Here is an 18,572-nt window from a genome sequence, read left to right on the forward strand (position 1 = left end):
GTCTTCCATGACATAAAAGCTGCAATTTAGAGTATCCAGAAATCAAAAAATAAAATTGAGGCTCATATTTTGCCTTTTTATTTCATTTTTCATGCAATTCATTTTCATTTTGTAAAAACACTCATCTCTGGTGGACTTGCTTTTACTGTTATGGTTTGAGAAGCAGTGAGCTAGATTCACAACTTCTAGTTTTGGCATTTAAAAAAAAATTGTGATACTGGAAAATGAACCCAGGGCCTTTGCACTGAGCTATATACCTAACCCTTTTTATGTTTTGAGACAAAGTCTTGAGCTAACTTGCCCAGGCTGGAATCTAACTTTTGACTCCTTCCACAGCCTCTTATGTTGAGCTTCTTTTGATTGACAATTTACTTTCAGGTGATTATTTGACTTTGAAAATAATACTTAAATGGTTGATTTTTACATTGTATTGTATTTTGGAGTAAATTACTTTACCTCCTCTGATTTTTCAAGTACCTTTATTCAAATTTGGATGCACATACAAGTAAGAAGGAAGCATCTAAAATAATTAAAACCAGGAAGGAATACAATATCTAGATCATTTTAAGGCCTCTTTCCCAACTCTGAGATTTTATAATCAATATATGGTACTTAGAAATCTCTTTCACCTAGGACACTTTCTCCCACCAGTATTAACTGTATGATTTATACCATGTGAATTACATTATACCATATTTGTCTCTGTCATCTGCTGCTGCCTACATCCTAAGAAAAGAATATAGTTGTTTGAGGAAATCGATCATTTTCTACCATTGATTACATAGGTAACATTTATGTTTATGTGCTAGAAATGTATAAGAATTTTTACTATTTAGAGCCTCATCTTTATTATGCAATAGGGGTTTCTTAAGTATATTTTAAGATAGCTAAAAATAAGATTTAAAAAATATAACTATTTTGGATAACCCTTGGTTAGCATTTTTAATATGTTGTCAATTTAGTATGGTTTTAGATGTGGCAATAAAAAAGTTTCTGGATTACTTGGAAGTGAAATTTAACATATCCTTTTTAATCCAATAAGTGGAAAAAATAGCGAAGATGGGGAAATATTTATTAATAGGTAATAAAGTTAAAAAGAAGAAAAGAAGAAAATTTTAAGTAAATTACATCCATAGGTAATGGCTCAATTCTTGCCCAGTCAGATCTGAAGAAAAACAGCATCAACGATGTAGTTTCAAAAGGAATGTGGCATTAACAAAATATGTTCTTGTGAAGATATTTATAATTTAACATGTCTGAGTTTTTATACTAAAACCATGATTTAGTGGTATTAATTAGTGATAAATGTGTTTAGTGGTACCTAAAGATGCATAAGTCTTATTTGTTAAAGACCATGTGGTTCTAAGAGCAAGTCTATTTAATAATATTTACTATTTAATTGATTAGTTAATAATATTTGAAAAGTAGCTGTGGAGTGAGTATAGCTTTTAGGTAGTATGAATTATAATTTATACTTTAATGATTAGTAAAAATAGTAACCATTAAGTTTCATGTAATTAGTCTATGCTACAGGTAAGCTAAGGCTTTTTAATATCTCTGGGTATTAAAGTATTTCTTGTGTAGTGGGAGTAGAATTTCAATTATGTAAGAATTCTAAGTTTTCTTTTACTATCTGGATTTGAACTATATTAGTGAATAGACAGCTAGATATATTCTAGAACCAGTCAGTGCCTGTTGGGGGAACAAATGGGGTGGGTTTTCTCAGCAGTACTGCCCTATAGTTTGGTCTTGAAGTGAGGATTGCTTTATGTAAATTGTTCTTACTGGCGCCAGCTAGCTGTAACTGCAGTCTGGCTGTACTAGGGTGGCAAATAATACGTGTCATGGATTTTCTGTTTGGAATGTATAAGAATTCAGCCTTTTGGACTGAAAGAACTGAGTTGATGTATTAGAATAACAGTAGTAAGACCTGCACAGTTGACAGTGAACATGTGGAATAATGAGAAGGCATAAGCCTTTTAAGGTTTTAGCTCTGCTTTCATGGATTTATGCTTGTTGATACTATTGGGTAATATGGGGGAGGTACTTAACTGCACACAGTTGCTGCAGACCCAATAGTTGACAGCATAGAAAGCAGTACAAAGAATTCTGATTCTAGGCATTTTCACTTGAAACAATCATTTTGAAGATACACTTTGTGTATTCTCTGAGCTTCATTGACACATTGAATTACGTTTTTTGGCTTTTGTGGTTAATGGAATGTTTGCTGCACAAACTACACAACAGATGTGAACCACTGTTTGAAAGGAATTTTGATATGTGGCCAACCTACTGTATTCCTGATTTTTTTTTATGAATATGAATCAAACAAGAAATTTAGTCTCAAGAAGGCTGACCTAGAAGTCTGCATTAGTTTTTAATGTACATACAGATGAACTAAATAGCAGTGGTTTACAGAAGAGGAAGTCCTTTTCACAGTATCAAGCTTCCCACAGGTAAGATATTCAGGTCCTTTTTGTAACACCTCCTCACCCCTTCAGGCTTTATATCTTTCACATTGGAAAAGGCTTTTTTTTTTTTTTTTTTTTTTTTTTTTTTTTTTTTTTTTTTTGGTTTGTTTTTAGTTCTTGTAATAACAAGATTAATTAATGTTAATATTCAAGAGAGTTTGAGTGCCATGTTTGGATTTGGTGTTTTAAAAGATGTTATTTTCACCTTTTTACAATTTCCTCACATTTGAATTGAAATCAACTAACAGTGGGTTTCATATATGAATATTACTCATGTGTACAATATGTTCATGGTTCATAAAAATCAGTTTTTGATCTTTTTATTATAGTCTGTTACTATAATTTTACTTGCACTGACACCATTTGGTACATGCAGACAGATGACATTTTGTAACCTTACTTAACTTGAAGTTTTAGTTTAAATTTACCACTTTGAATTCACCATTACAAATTAGATTGTTTATGTGGTACATTTGGTTCATTGACATACATTAGATAGTATGTCTTTATACAAATATAGTCAAGTTTTCTAGTTCACCTATATCTATTTGTTTTTCCTATATTTAAAAATTTCACACTTTTAAAGAAGTAAATTAAAAGTCTGCAATTAAAATGAATGTATTAATTAGAAATTCTGTTGAATCTTGATATTTTACTTTTTATGCTGAGTGAAGGGTGCACTGGCATTTATTTTTTGTGTGCCTAGAGTGCTGTAAACAAAAATAAAATCCCATTAAATTAAAAACTATAAAATGAATATATTATAACTGTAAAGATATAAAGTTATATGTTTATAAAGAAATGCAAATAGGAGTGTTCAGTAATATCAGTATGCTGGAGAGAAAAAATAAAATATTTTCAGTGAATGGGTATATGTAGGACAAATGAAAAGTGATAGGTTAGTTAAATGGGAGAAAGGATTTATATTAGGCAAATCTCTGCTCTTTGCTTTTTTCTGTAGGAATTAAACAACTGACTTTTTGTTTTTTGCAACCGTTAAGTGTTAGTTTTAGCTTTTGAAAGCTGACTGGTCACTCATTTACTACATGGTTGTGTATTTAAAAATTGGAAACCTGGCCTGACAGATATCACACTCGTATTTGAGGGATATGACCTATTACTTTTTGACAGTTTTACCTGAATTTTAAAATTATTTTAATATATAGTCTTTTAAATAAAATGATTTTATATATTTCTGTGGGTTTCATCTCAGTAAACAGTTTCACTGGGATTGACAAAATGATGGTACTAGAAAGATAACAGTTCTGATTAATGTGTTTGAGGGTAGAAGGTCATGATTTATCTTGGTGTGAAGGACATCATACATCTGAAAATGTTGATAAACTTTTTCCACTAGAGCCATTTGTTTGGGACAGTGTTGGGCTGGGTACATTGAGATGGACTGATTTTTATGTAGAAGAGAGTTATTAAATGAAGGTAGAGGAATTTATTGAATGTTATTAGAGTTGGTAGGGGATTGTAGCAAAGAATTGATAAGGGAAGGAAGAGTATTTTGTGCATAGAAAATTTAAGAGGAAATGAAAGACAAAGATAAAAGTCATGAAGATAAAAGTATAATCATTTGTGTGTGTGTGTGTGTGTGTGTGTGTGTGTATGGTACTGGGGATTAAACCCATGGCCTTTACACTGAACTGTCTTCCCAACCGCTTTTTAATTTTACTTAGAAACAAGTCATCTAAGTCGCTAAATTACCCAGGATGGGATTGAATGTGGGATCCTTCCGCCTCAGCCTCCCAGTGTTGGGATTATAGATGTGCATTGCCATGCTTGACTGAAGTGTATAATCTTTGTTATTATTAAACTTGAGTGTAAGTGATCCAAAATCTGGGCATGAAAGTATATGAGGTTTTAGTTTTTAATGTTTTTCTTAGGCAATAAAAAATTATTTAGTAACCAGTTACAAAATCTTTGCAGTGAAGTAAAATGGGTAAGTAGTTATAACAGTGCACTTTGCATAAAAATCTACTGTTTAATATTCTTGATATAGGTTATTGTTTAGTTTCTGCTTTAGCGATTTTTGTGTTTTTGGTACCAGAGATCGAACTCGGGACCTTAAGCTTGTGAGACAGGTAGGTGGTGGAACCACTGAATAAAACCACTAAACTAAATCCTGGGCCCTGCTTTAGCATTTTTAATAAAAAAGGCATCTCTGCTTTCATAAGACAATTCCTTTTTGTTGGATACTGACAAACTAACATTTTCTGAGACAAAGTTATCATTTGCCTTTCCACTCCCTTCTATCCTATATGTCTGTCTGAAATTGAATTTTTTTCTTGTGTTTTCTAGGTTAAATATCCTTCATTTTTCAAAACTTTAAAATATAAAATGTTGTTTCAGACCATTCTTTTGCGTGATCATCCTTTTGCTTATTTTGAAGTTATTAAAGCTTCTATCTCTGATATGCAAAAACCAAACATAATTCTCTTGAGAATATCCACCATTCTCCCTTGTATATTTCTGTTCTGTAGTTTAACTTTGTAGTAACATTTTTTTGGCAGCTACTTTGCACTGTTGAATTTGCATTTTAAATTCTTCAGCCTTTTCTTAGATTTCATTGATAATTTACTACTTTAATGATTGAGCCAAGTCGATGTCCTTATATTTTGTCTTTTATAATTTCTAGTATTACTTATTATGTTTCTCTGGATCTTCTTTGCTATATTTCTCCCATTTTAATAGATTTTTATCAAAGGACTGGCTTTGGTTTCTTTGGTTGATGGCTATTTTTTGAGTTTTCTCTCAATTTTTGCTTATATCATAATTACTTATTTTGATTTTATTTCCTTTGGCCTTGTGTTTTTGAAATTAATACTCTATGCAATTAAGACTTAGTTTCATCTTAGTATCATTTTTCATTTTAGTGGAATTTCCTGGATGGTATACTGTTTGTAATTTGTTTTTTTTTCCCCCCAAGAAATTTACCTTGTGTTTTGGATTCATTTCTTGATCCATTTTTTTTTTAAATTTGTATAAAAAAAATTTCCTTTCATCCTGTTGCTGTATTTAACTTCTTTAATTTATAGTCACAAAATATGGCTTTGTGTGGTTTATTTTCTTTTTGGTCTTTAAATTTATTACAATTTCCTTCTCGCCATATAAAAGGTCAATATTATATTTCTTTTGGATATGCATGTTTGTTTAAAATTTGTGTGGAGTATACAACTCTTTCTATTGTAGCATTTTAATTGGGGGATACATACATTTTTGTTTCAGAAAAGGGGTATATATCTCTGTAGATTTATTATTTTCCTGATCTATTTTAGAACTGATTTTGCTATATGTGATTAAAAATGATATTATTGGAGTACATACAAGGTAGAATTTCTAGTGGCAGAACATGTTGTTTTTGTTTTGTTTTGTTTTTGGTATGGAAGATCGAACTCAGGTCTTTGCGCTTGAGTGGCAGGCAGCAGAGCCACTGCGCTAAATCCCCAGACTGAACATGCTTTTTTTTATACCACCACTTGACTTTAATTTTGAACTTTTTTATACATAAAAAAACTTGTTATACATAGGTTTTATATGAATAACTATCTTTATTTGGAGGTTAGTCTTTTCTTAATAATGGTATTTTCATCCCTTATTCAGCTTTTCTATGCTGCTTTATTATAATGTATGTCTCTTGTTTATAGTACCTACCTAATTTTTTTGTGTATGTGTGTTTTAACTGGCTTAAAGTCCAAATAGTTTTTATTTGATTGATTGACAGATTTTTTTTTTTTTTTTTTTTTGGCCCTGTCCCATATTCTGCAACTCTGAAACCTGCTAGCTTCTCATGTTATAATTATCTGGGATTTTAGTTCAGAATATTTATTTTAAAGATTATGAATCCTCAATTATTTCTGTTTACCTATAAGTTTGCCTTTGTTTTGTTTTGGGAGCACAGCTGGTTCCCTTATTTGAGTTCCTTCTTAGTGTCTTTTACTGTTTTATACCTGCAGTATATCTTCTTGTAGTTATTTTACCAATACTCTTACTCTTTGCTTACTTTACTCTTTGCTCAGATGTAGTATCTGTTTCTCCATCCTTGCTGAATACTAGTTTGGCTGGTAGTAGATAGAACTCCAGGATAAAAATGATTTTTCTTTTAAACTTTGAGGATACTGTTCTTTTAGTGTTCATTATTGCTGATGACAAGTCTGATGTCAGTTTAATTCACGTGTCTTTGTAAATTTTTCTTTTACCCTGTTATTAGTGTTGGTTTTCTGAAATTATCACTGTATGTCTAGGTATCAAAAATTTTTATTTTGCTTGTTTTAGTTTAGTCTGTTTTGGTATTCAGTAGGTTTCAATTATTGGAAAACTTGTACAGTTTTTCAGCTCTGAATTTTTTCCTTTCTTTTTTTGGTGTCCCCAATTCTCTTCAGTATGAATTGATACTTTTGGGTATATCCCCTTATTATCTGAGCTTTAAGTTTTTTTTTGTTTGTTTGTAAAATGTTCCCAGAGAATATATGGTCTTTCTTGACATTTGTTTCTGAAGCTTATTTTTCTAATTGAGATTTCATATTGATTTTCTATTACTATGCTTGTTCTTAATGATAAATACCATCTCATGCACACTTGAGTTTTTTGATGTACTATTTTAAAATGTATTATGTTATTTCTGCTAATTAGCTAAATGTTTTTGTTTGTTGGCTTGTTTTGTAAAGTTTGGCAAATACTCTTGTTTTGCATTGGTAGGGATTGGTCCCATGGACTAGTGCATGCTTGGCAAGTGCTCTAATACCGCAGAGCTACATTGCCAGCCCTTTTCTTATTTTTTTATTTATAGACAGGATTCTCCTAAATTGCTAAGCAGCCCATGAAATTTGTGATCTTTCTCATCCTCTCAGAGGGCTGGGTTTAGACATGTACCACCATGCCCGACTTTATTATTTGTGGTTCTGGGCATTGAACCCAGGCAACAATTATGTGTATCTCCAGTGGCTCCCTCCCCACTTTTTTAAAACTTTTTTGGGAAAGGATATTACTAAGTTGCTCAGGTTGGCCTGAAAGTTTTGATGCTCCTGCCTCAGCCTCTTGAGTAGCTGGGATTACAAGTCTGCACTTCCACTCCTGGTTTGATTATATTTTTTATATTTGAACTTTTCCCTTTAACTTTGGGTGCATGCTGACAGTTCAGGTGATTGTAGGGATGTGCAAGCATACCTTTTGCACATGGGACATGCTGGTAATTTGTCTTTTGTGTGCAGAGTTCCTTGTATCTTCTGGGGCTCAGTGTCTGAATAAGTCACTGTTCTAACCACAATCATTAATGTCATTGCTGCCCTTAGTACTAACACAGGACACAGAAAGTCAGAGAAGCCTTCTTAACTGATCACAAATAGATTACATGAATGTGTTTTCCATGTGAAGATTCAAACTGGCATATCAGGTGTGTGGAAGTCTATATTTATGTTCCCATCTTTCCCCAAGTGAGCTGCTTTTACTAGCTTGACCGATATCCTTACAGACTTCTAAAATACACTTGCATATCTATGTACATGTTTAATTTGTGTGTTTAAAGAATGTAATAGCATAAAAATAGAAAACATTGCTTGCTTATAATATCAAACTACTTTCTATTTATTATTTAATTTACATAACATTTCTGTGATAACAGACACTATTACGGTTTCAATTTCATAGATGAGGCTACTGAGGCAAGGAAAGGCTATGTATATTGGACAGGTGACTTAACTAGAAAAGGATATTGCCAGTGTTTAAAATACAATGTCCCATGCCTAGTGTTTTCCTTATTAATATTAATATTAAGAGTTCTGCGTTGTATTTTCTTACACTTAATAATATTTCTTAGAGAACTTTTCATGTCTGTGAGAGATTTGTCATATTCTTTTAAGCTCCTTATTATGCTTCAGTGGGGATCCAAGTTGTTTTTTTTTTGTTTTGTTTTTTTTTCTACCATGGATTGAACTTGGGACCTTGCACATGTGAACCAGGCAGTGGAACCACTGAGCTAAATCCCCAGCCTCTATCCAAGTATTTTTGGAAGATATTTTCTTACTTTGTTCTGCTCTTATAGTGCAGCAGAAGGCATCCTGATACATTACCCTTTTTAAAATGTTAGTTTATCTTAGGATACATGTCTCAAAGTATGTTTAGCATGTCACAATTGATGCATAATTCTGCTTGCCCCTCTTCTTAGAAATGGTTTTGACAGTTAATTGTCCCAAGAGTGTAAGAGACTGACTAGTCTCATACTATACTTATCTACATTAATGTTTACTATAAATTGTTGCCAGTCTGTTGGATAAAAATGTATTTTGTTGTTGTTTTCTCTGATTATTATTAAAATTGAACATCTTGTACTTGTTTTAAGAATGGTCTGTTGAAGAGCTGGGGATTTGGTTCAGTGGTTCCACTGCCTGTCTTGTAAGCACAGGGGCCCGAGTTCAATTCGTGGTACCAAAAAAAGAATGGTCTGTTGATATTTATTTTTTTTGTTCTTTTTTAACTAATAAGTATTTTTTTTTATTTTGGATACTAGTTGCTTATCACTATTTTTTTCACAAGTAATTTAAAAATTATCGTTAAATATAACACTGCATTACTTTAAATGTTTTCTATTTTGTATCTAGTATGTTTGCTGTTGCACTTATATCTGAACTATTTTGATCCATTCTCAGCCAGTCATTTAAAAAATCTCTCTTCCCACTCAATTTATGATGGTTTCTCTGTCATATATTACATTCTTTTTATTGTTTGTCTCTGTCTTTTGGATAATTATTTTCGCACTTTTAAAAACTATGATAGCAGTTTGTTTGATCACCTTTCCATTGCTGAGACAAAATACCTGACATAAACAACTTAAAGGAGAGGATAGTTTATTTTGTCTTACAGTTTGAGAGGTTTCAGTCCATGATTAGCTGGCTCTAGGGCATAATCACTTTGGCAGAAGGGTATAGAGGAGGAAGGCTCAGAAATGTGCTTTACTGATCTCGGTGTCTCTCAAGCCAATCCATTTGACAGTGAAGATTAACTGCTACAATAATTACTGCTTTGTCATATCTAAAAGAGCAAACATTCTTTCCTACTTTTGATTTTTAATATTTTCTCCATATACATTACCATATATATTTTCCTGTGTGTGTGTGTGTATTTGAAATTCTGGGAATTGAACCTAGGACTGCTCTACCATTGAGCTACAAACCCAGTCCTTTTAATTTCTAATGTCAAGATAGGGTCTTGCTCAGTGGACCAGACTGCTCTCAAAATTGTGATTGTTTTGCTTCAGCCTCCTAAATAGCAGGGATTATAGATACATGGTGTATGTGTCTGTATGTGTGTGTGTGATGAAAAGAATGTTGTTTTCTCAGATGTTTTTTATGCATCTTTTGAAATTACATGAGTTCAATTATTCTTTCAGTGTGGAGTATCACATTTATTCTCATAAATTGAACCATCCTCACACTTCAGAGATATACAGCTTCGTCACAATACACGATTCTTCAGTGTGCTGTATAGAACAAGAAACAACAGAAATTTCTAGTGGGTCCGAAGTGATCTTTACCAGTTTGAGGGACGTTCTTTATGTTCTTGTTTATTTTTATTGGTTGTTATTTTATATTTCTGTTTAGTGAGTGAATGTTGAAACATAGTGGTTTTTAAAATTTCTATTGAGAAATTACAGTTAATTCCAGTAATCCTTTGGATTTTTAATAAATTTCCTAATGTGCTTATATTTTAAATTACTAGAGAAGTTTAAAATTGAGACACAGAGCATTCTACTATATAAAAGTTATCTTGTAGTAATTAAACAGGCAGTTAAAGATAAACATATTTGAGGAAAATGCAGTTTCATGTTTCATTGCTTTAAAGATCTGATGTTGTAGTCAGTTCCCACAGACTGTTTGCTACCTATTCTTTCCAAAGACTGTTTTTGCATAGTATTGATTTAATTTTATATTAACAGTGATGCGGCTGATCAAAAAAAAATTACCTGAAAAATAGCTTTAGAATATTTGTCTTAAAAAAGGCAAGATGTTAAAACATTTTGAAGATAAATATAAGTATTTGGAAATATTGTATTTGTGAACCTTGAAAAGAACTTCTTTGCACTTAGTGTATTTATAACTGCAGGAATTTAGGTTCCCCCAGCCCCCCTTCTTAATTTTTAATTTCTGGAGGCTCTAGGCTCAGTTTAACTATTTTCATGTGGCAGAGTGCCAGATTTCCAATAGCCCTGAACTGAGCATGCTGCTGTTGCTTAGCAACTACTTGTGAAGTCTTATGGCTATAACTGAATTATAAATAGTGTTATGAGCAGAAGTATGATTGAATTGAGATTGGAAAGAAAGGCATACTCTTGTCTAGCAGAGTCAGTTTTCAGCATGAAATTTTAGTATAAACACTATGAGGAAAATAATAGGGCTTCTGAAGAGGTCTTTTCTTAATTAACATTTGAAAGCTTCTTTTTATTAGGATTAAACCGTCTATAATGAAGACTAGAGAACTAGTCATGGAAACTAGAGAAGGTCTCCTAATTTTGATGGTTATATAAATAACATACCTAAACATGTTATTTTACTACCGGTATTTCTTTTCATCTATCTATCTAATATATAATATATATGGCTGTATACAATGTTTTCTGTTAGAGTGTATTTTTGTATTTTTAATTACATCATTTCTTTACAGTGTCTTAAAAATCGTACTGCAGTAATTTTAGGTTCCGACGAATACTGGATACATGAACAAAGCCAAACCTGTTTTTATCATTGCTTTTAAAGAGCAGTACATTGTAGAGTAGGATTTATTAAAATGTTATTAGAGAATCAAAACTTGAAGGATCTTTTAGGATCTTATTTTAATTTCCTTGTATTTCATATGCAAAACTTTAGACCTAAAGATAGTAAATGATTTGCCCAAGATCTCCACCCTTATCTCTTTTTTTCTGTACTGCATCACTTTCGCTTGTTGATGCATGTATAATGGCTCTTTTTTTTACGTTCATATTTCGTCAGTTTACAAAAAATTTGAGTTCCATAATATATAATAAAAATATACAGCTGTGTTCAGTAATAAGCACAGCTCATGGACAGATTTAGGTGACAATGGAACATATCAGTTAATGTATTTGAAGAGTGGGTAGAGAATATTGGCTCATTGATAGCGGTAATTTTGAAGAGAGAGACTGAGTTTCCAAAGTACAGTATTTTCTTTAGGGAGGGAGAGGTGAAAGGGAACTTATAAAGTATTAAGTTGTGTTGTCTATATGTAGCAACTTCCCATGATGAATATAATTGTTATGTACTACAGATATGTACTAGTAAAAATAAAAATTAAAAATCAAAGTATGGTATTTTATGGTCCATATCTATACTTTTTACAAAAAATTATGAAAAGTAAAATTGTGTAATTCTTAGTTTTGGATTAGAGGAGCTCTGTACTATTTTCTTTTCTTTTCTTTTTTTTGTAGTACCACAAACCAGTGCTGAACCCAGCGATGCTATACCACTGAGTTACATTCCCAGTCCTTTTCATTTTGCAGCACTGGGGGATTGAATTGAGGCCTTTGCACCCAGCTATATCCCAGCCTTTTTTCTCTTTTTAAATTTTTTATTTTGAGACAGTCTCATTAAGTTGCTCCTTTCCTTGCTATTTACATAGTAGAGATATTGCTATCAAAAAGGTTCCTTTTTTTTTGAAAGATACAAGTGAATAAAGGTGTTGAATCATAAATAGAATTGGCTAGAAAAGTTGTGGTAAAAATAATTTAGATCTATAGGGTGGGAAAAATAGGAATATTGCTTTGTTATCAAAGAGAAAAATAGTTGATACAAAGAAGAATTTTAATTTCTTCCACAATATGGAAGAGGAGCAAGGTTCTTCTTTAGATGTATTTATTATTAAAGTAAGTATATGAGGCTGGAAACAAAAAGCAATCTGATTCTCAGCTGCCAGTTTAAATTCCTGTGGGTTTTTAGCACAGAGAGAAGCAGGAGAAAATAGATTATTGATCTGTAGCAGCTATCTGTAGCTATATAAATTTCTTTAGCACATTTTAATGGTGCTGTACTAATTGTTCTAAGGAGCCTTGATTATTCAGTTTCCTCCAAGTTCTGATTGAAACGTGTTTTGTGGCTACTTTGAATAATGTTCTGCAAACTTGATATTTGCTTGGTTTTCTTGAAGTAGAACTGGCCAGTGTAAATAGAAATTTTGAAAAAAGTATTACAACTGCTTTAAATGCTACTTAGGAAAATATGAAGTATTAAGACTTGTATAAAGTGATATGTGATAATCGGGGTTTATCAAAGAGTTTCTTACAGTTGTAGTGCAATATTAACAAAATTTGACCATAGGGAAATGTTCCTTCACTATTTATAACTAATAGGTTAATTCATATTGCTTTCACTTGTAATGAAAATAATAGATTATTTATTCAAATAAATAAACAAAACTATGCACATACAAGATTGAAGATATTTTAATTTTAATGTTTGCAGTCCTGGGAATCAAACCCAGAGCCTGAGGCATTCTAGGCTAAAGGACCACCATTGAGCAACACTCCTAACCCTAAGATATTTTAAAATCGTAAATACAATTACATTTAAACTTTGGATATCCACTATATTTGAATGTAACATTAAGAAAAATAAATAAAAATTGCGAAGCTACTTCTCATGTAAACTCCTGTTTAAAGTGACAGTATTCATGGTTTTAATTTACTGTAGCTTCATTTTATAATCCAGCCACTGTTAAGTGTTTGAAGAGTGTTAGTGGATTGCTTAATTTTAATCCATCCTTTAGTAGAATTTTTGTTACTTAAAACTGTTCTGTGTTCTTAAATCTTTCAAAAGCATTGTTTCCAAGATTTATTCATGATCAAAATAAATCCTTCACGTAATTTTCATATTAAGTATTTAGATTTTTAGTGTCAAATGTAAAAATTTATTTTACATTTTAGGTAACAGTGCCAAAGAAGACATTTTAAAAATTAATTTACCATTTCAGCAAAAAACTTTTTGGGAGTGGTGAGTGAAAGACGTTTGGTCATTTCTTACTAGCCCATAATCTCATTTTCATCACTGTGACATCAGATTGCAAACTGTTATCTTCAGAAATTAAAATACATTCCAGAGTAAAATTGTAATATACAAAGAAAAAATGCAAATTAGTATGCCAGTTTTTTTAACCAATGAAGTTCTCAGTAATTTCAGAAAAAAGTGCTAGAATGCAGTGCTATTCCAGTTTTGAGAATTTAGAGCTTTGAATTCATTAGAACTGTGATTCAAGTGCCTCATTATTCTAAAAATAGAAAAACATGTAGGTACATATTTATGAGCGTGTATACATGTGTACACACATAAGTAAAATAATGTTGGCATACATGTTACTTGGAAGTGGCCCATTTATTTGGCTTATTTATCTTTCTTTAGTTGACACCTAATAAAGAAAAGATGTTAGATTAATATTTTGGGTAGTAAAATGTAAGACACATGCTTTTCTCCAAGAAAGTGAAGTGTTTTATCTGGTAGTTTTACTCTTGTGTTCAAGTCTGTTCCAAGATTCATACTAGTGTATTGTTTCTATATTTAGGCTGTTGCCAGGCAGCTTTAAACTTTCTCCTTTTATGGTTACCCAATTTTTAGCCTCCTGATTGGTTATGTGACCTTGCTTTCACTGGCCAACCACTGTGACTATGCAAATTGTATTTCAGTTTTTGTGAAAGAACTGATAAGATGGCTACGAGAGGCTCCTTTTGGCATATGTTTATTATTTCAAAGAGGATTTTCATCGTTATGCAATAATAAACAAATGTAGATTTCTTTGAAAGCAGTGTTTGGTTTTTGAAGTAGGAAATCAAACTAAGCAATCTTTGAAAGGCTCAAAATTCCTGTTTAGTGAACATTTGATTGATTTTAATGATGCTATGTTTTACCTCTGTTAGGCAATATATAAGTGAATATATTTTATTATTTTTTTATATGAAACATGTTAAAATGTTCTAGATCACTAACTTTGCCGTCCAACAGAATAGCTTTTCTCATTTAAGAATTATTTTAGTTATCAGTTTTTATATGTAGCACATCATTCTTTTACTCAATATTGAATATGCTCTGTGTTTCTAAAACTGTGTAGTTTACTACAATAGCAGACTATTTCTTTTCTTTGGTGAAATTGTCTTAGAAGCACATCGTAATGATACCACTGTTTGAGATGTTTTCTGGCAACAAAGGTATGGATACACAAACTTTAGTAATTTTATAGAAGATATATTTCATTAAACAATATATAAATCTAGGTATTAAGAGTTCATTTATAATGATTATTTTAAAAAGGATACCCCTAAAATACTGGCAAATACAGTAAATGGTGGCAAGAGACATATCATATGAATAAAGAAAATATTGATAAGATGTGACAGCCATATGAAATTCCAAAAAGTTCAAGAAATATACCTCATTATAAAACATTTATTACATTGATTATGTGTAATGCTTTTTGGTGTTTTTGTATGTATATATGTATGTTGCTATGTATGTTATGCATTGGTTGTACTGGGGATTGAACCTGAGGTCTCATCCATATTAGGAAAGCAGCATACCACTGAGCTACATTCCTAGCACAAGGCCTTTGGTTAGACCAGTCTGTAATAGAAGAGAATATGTCTGTCTCACTTAAGACTTTCTGGTCTTTCTGATAAAAGATAGTTAATTGTATTTCACATGTGCAGGAGACTATTAATAATTATACTTAAGAGTGTTTATCTTTATCATGCTTGGAAGGAACTTTTTCTTTTTGCTTGTTTTGTTCTTTCATATTGTGTGTTATACACATTACTGTCATTCTGCAAGGTGGAGCATACTATAGAATTATGTTCCATTTAGGATAAGGAAAGTGGTAACTGGCTTATCTCAAATGAGGATATAAAGAACAATGCTGGAGCTATTTTACTTATACTCACTTTTATTACTAGTGTAATTGCAGATGCACCATTGACCTAGAAATGTGAATCCTCTAATGTACAACTCACCATTCAGTTCTTATATAATATATATAACCGCCCCCCAAGTATTAGCATGTGACCCAGTAGAGGCTTAGGTTTAAAAACAAAACACTCCACTGAAGTTCTGCTATTTATTTTTCTTTTTTAAAAAATAGAAAGTTTATTGAGATGCTGTTCATACATTATCCAAAACACTTGTTAAAGTATAGGTTTGAGTGGTTTATAGCATATTCATGGAGTTGTGTAGCCATCACCACAATCAAGTGTTAAAGGAGTTTTACTATCCCACAGAGAAATCCTGTTTATTTCTTCTCAGAGCCTTTAGCCCTCAGCAATCACTAAATCTGCTTCCCATCTATGATTTCTCTATAGGTTTTGAACAATATTATATAAATGGAATCATTCATTGTATGACCTTTTGTGACTGGCTGTTTCCCTCCAGTATATCTTCAATGTCCATCCATGTTGTAGAATAAATATATCAGTATTCTTCTTTTTTATGACTGAATAGTTCCATTGTATGGATATACTACAGTTTGTCTATTCATTGTTTGTTGGATGCCTGGGTTTTAATTGTTTGGCTTAGTAATATTGCTGTGAATGTTCATAGACATGCTTTTGCATGGATATATTTTTTTGCTTCTTTTAGGTGTATTCCTAGGAGTAGAAATCTGAGTTGTACGGTAACTGTGCTTAACATGTTGAGGAACTGCCTGCTTGTTTTCCAAAGCAGCTGCATTTTACAGTCTCACTAGTATTATATGAAAAGTCTAATTTCTCCGCATCTTTGCCAGAACTCATTTGCTTTGATTATAATTATCCTCATGAGTGAGAAGGGTTCTCTCATCGCAGTTTGGATTTACATCTCCCTGATGAGCATCTTTTCATGTTTATTGCTTCTGGACTAATGTCTTTTTGGTCTGTTTGGAGAAATGTCTGTTCAAGTATTTTGTCCTTTTCTGTTACTGAAATGTAAAAGTTTTTATACGTTTTAGATACGAGCCTCTTATCAGCTGTATCATTTATAAATGTTTTCCCATTGTCTAGATTGCCATTTTGCTTTCTTGATAGTCTAGACCAGTGATAGCGAAACTTTCAGAGCTTTTGATCATAAAATACAGACATCAATGGCATGTGTGCCATAGGTTTGCCACCACTGGAGGCCTTTGTAGCACAAAACTAATTTTGATGAAGTTCAAATTAATCCCCCTCTTTTTGGTTATTTGTTGTCTTTGTGTCATCTTAAAACATTTCCCTATTCCAAAGTTAAGAAAATTTATGCTTGTGCTTCCTTCTAAGATTTAAAATTTTTAGTTTTTAAATTTAGATCTTTGATCCATTAAGAGATCACTTTTGTATACAATAAGAGATAGAGATCCAATTTCATTATTTTCTTTGGGCTCTCCAGTTGTCCAAGCAGTTTTGTTGGAAATACTGTTCTTTCCTCATAAGTTAGTCTGATAACCCCAACCTAAACTAACTGTAAATGTGAAGGACTAATGCTATTTCATTAAATATCTGTCCTGTCACTAATTGTACCACACTGGATCACTGTAGCTTTGCTGTAATAAGTTTTGAAAATATGAGGTGTGAGTCCTCCAGCTTTATTTTACTTTTTGAAGATTGTTTTGGTTGTGATAGGTCCGTTGCATTTCTCTGAGTTTTTAGGATCAGCTTGTTAGTTACTTCAAAGAAGATATCTGGGATCTTAAATCAGTAGCTCAGTTTCGAAGACTGACATCTTAAACTTAATCTTTTGATTAGTGAGCATGAGGCATTTCCCACTTAAGTCTTTAATTTCTTCACTGATGTTTTTGCAGGTTTTATAGTATTGTTTTGCACTTCTCTTGCTAAATTTATGATTTTTGAAGCTATTGGAAATGGAGTTATTTTCTTTTTAAAAATGGGACCTTGCTGTGTTGCCCTAAACTAACCTCAACCTCCTGGGCTCAACGTGAGGGCTCCTGGATAGAGTAACTGCGATTATAGGCATGCAGCTTGCCAAACTAGAATTCTTTTAATTTCATTTTCAGATTGTTGGAAGAATATAGAAACAATAGATTTTTATATATTAATCTTATATCCTGCAACCTGCTCATTTACAGTTCTAATAATTTTTAATTCATTATTTTTAATATATAAGATTCAGTCATTTGCAAATACATAATTTTATGCATATTCTAGTTAAATGGCTTTTTTTCTTGCTGTTTTATTATCTTGTCTATAATCTAGTGCAGAATAAAAGTAATAATAGCAAATATCTTTCAGCATAACCAAGCATTAATGAAAAAGTGTGAAGTTTGACCTAAAGTGAGTCTTCCCAGTTATCTGATCTAACTTCTCTAGTTTTATGGATGAGGAAATGTTTCTTGTTCCTGATACTAGTATGAAAAATTTCAATCTTTTACCATTATATACCATGTCAATTGTAGGCTTTTCTTAGATAGTGTTAGGTTGGAATCCTGTGTGTCCCTCGAAAGGCTCATTGTGCTGAAGGCTTGGTTGCTGATAGGCATTTGGGCTCGTGAGAGCTCTAAGTTAATAAGTGGATTAACCCAATGATGGAGGTCATAATTTGATGTTACTATTGGGTGGTGATGGAGACAGGAGGTGGGTCTTGCTTGAAGGTAGTGGATCATGGAGGCATGACGTTGGAGAATATATCTGGTTCCTGGCCATTTTCTCTTCAGCCCTACCTTTCTCTTTCTGCTTCCTGGCTGCCATGAAGTGAGCAACTTTCTTCCACCATGCCCTTTTGCCATGATATTCCTACCTTGGAGCCAACTGACCTGGACTAACACCTCTGAAATCATATGCCAAAATAAATATAAGGCGGAACAGAATATATGGTGAATGTTTAAATTTTTAAAATACTGTAGTAACAGATATATTGTCATTAGGCTTCCCCCCAAACACTCCCCCTCACTTTGAACACACTTACCCCATCAGTCTTGTCACTTTGTGAAGCAGTTCTGGAAATCCTCTTTTGTGAATATCTTTAGGAGATGTGCTTGAAAATACAGGTGTCTTAGCTACTTTCTTCATTACTTGGACAAAATACCCAACACCCAGGGTTTAAGGAGAAAAAGTTTATTTAGCTCAGTGTGTAGAGGTTTCAGTCCATA

General features: G+C 32.2%; 1 protein-coding gene across 6 annotated transcripts in view; it reads left to right on the forward strand.

Annotated features, from left to right (window-relative positions):
• Atf7ip (activating transcription factor 7 interacting protein) overlaps positions 1 to 18,572 on the forward strand; it is a 109,024-nt gene that overhangs the window by 27,527 nt on the left and 62,925 nt on the right. The window contains exon 1 of one of the 6 annotated variants that reach the window (XM_010638419.3): positions 2,346 to 2,456. The exons of the other annotated variants lie outside the window; for them this stretch is intronic. The gene's annotated coding sequence lies outside the window, so the exon portion shown is untranslated. Of the gene's footprint in view, positions 1 to 2,345; positions 2,457 to 18,572 lie in introns of those variants that run through there. 6 annotated transcript variants of the gene reach the window in all.

The sequence above is a fragment of the Fukomys damarensis genome, unplaced genomic scaffold (genome assembly GCF_012274545.1).
Source record: "Fukomys damarensis isolate Sample0158 unplaced genomic scaffold, DMR_v1.0_HiC HiC_scaffold_19, whole genome shotgun sequence".
Classification (NCBI taxonomy): Eukaryota; Metazoa; Chordata; class Mammalia; order Rodentia; family Bathyergidae; genus Fukomys; species Fukomys damarensis.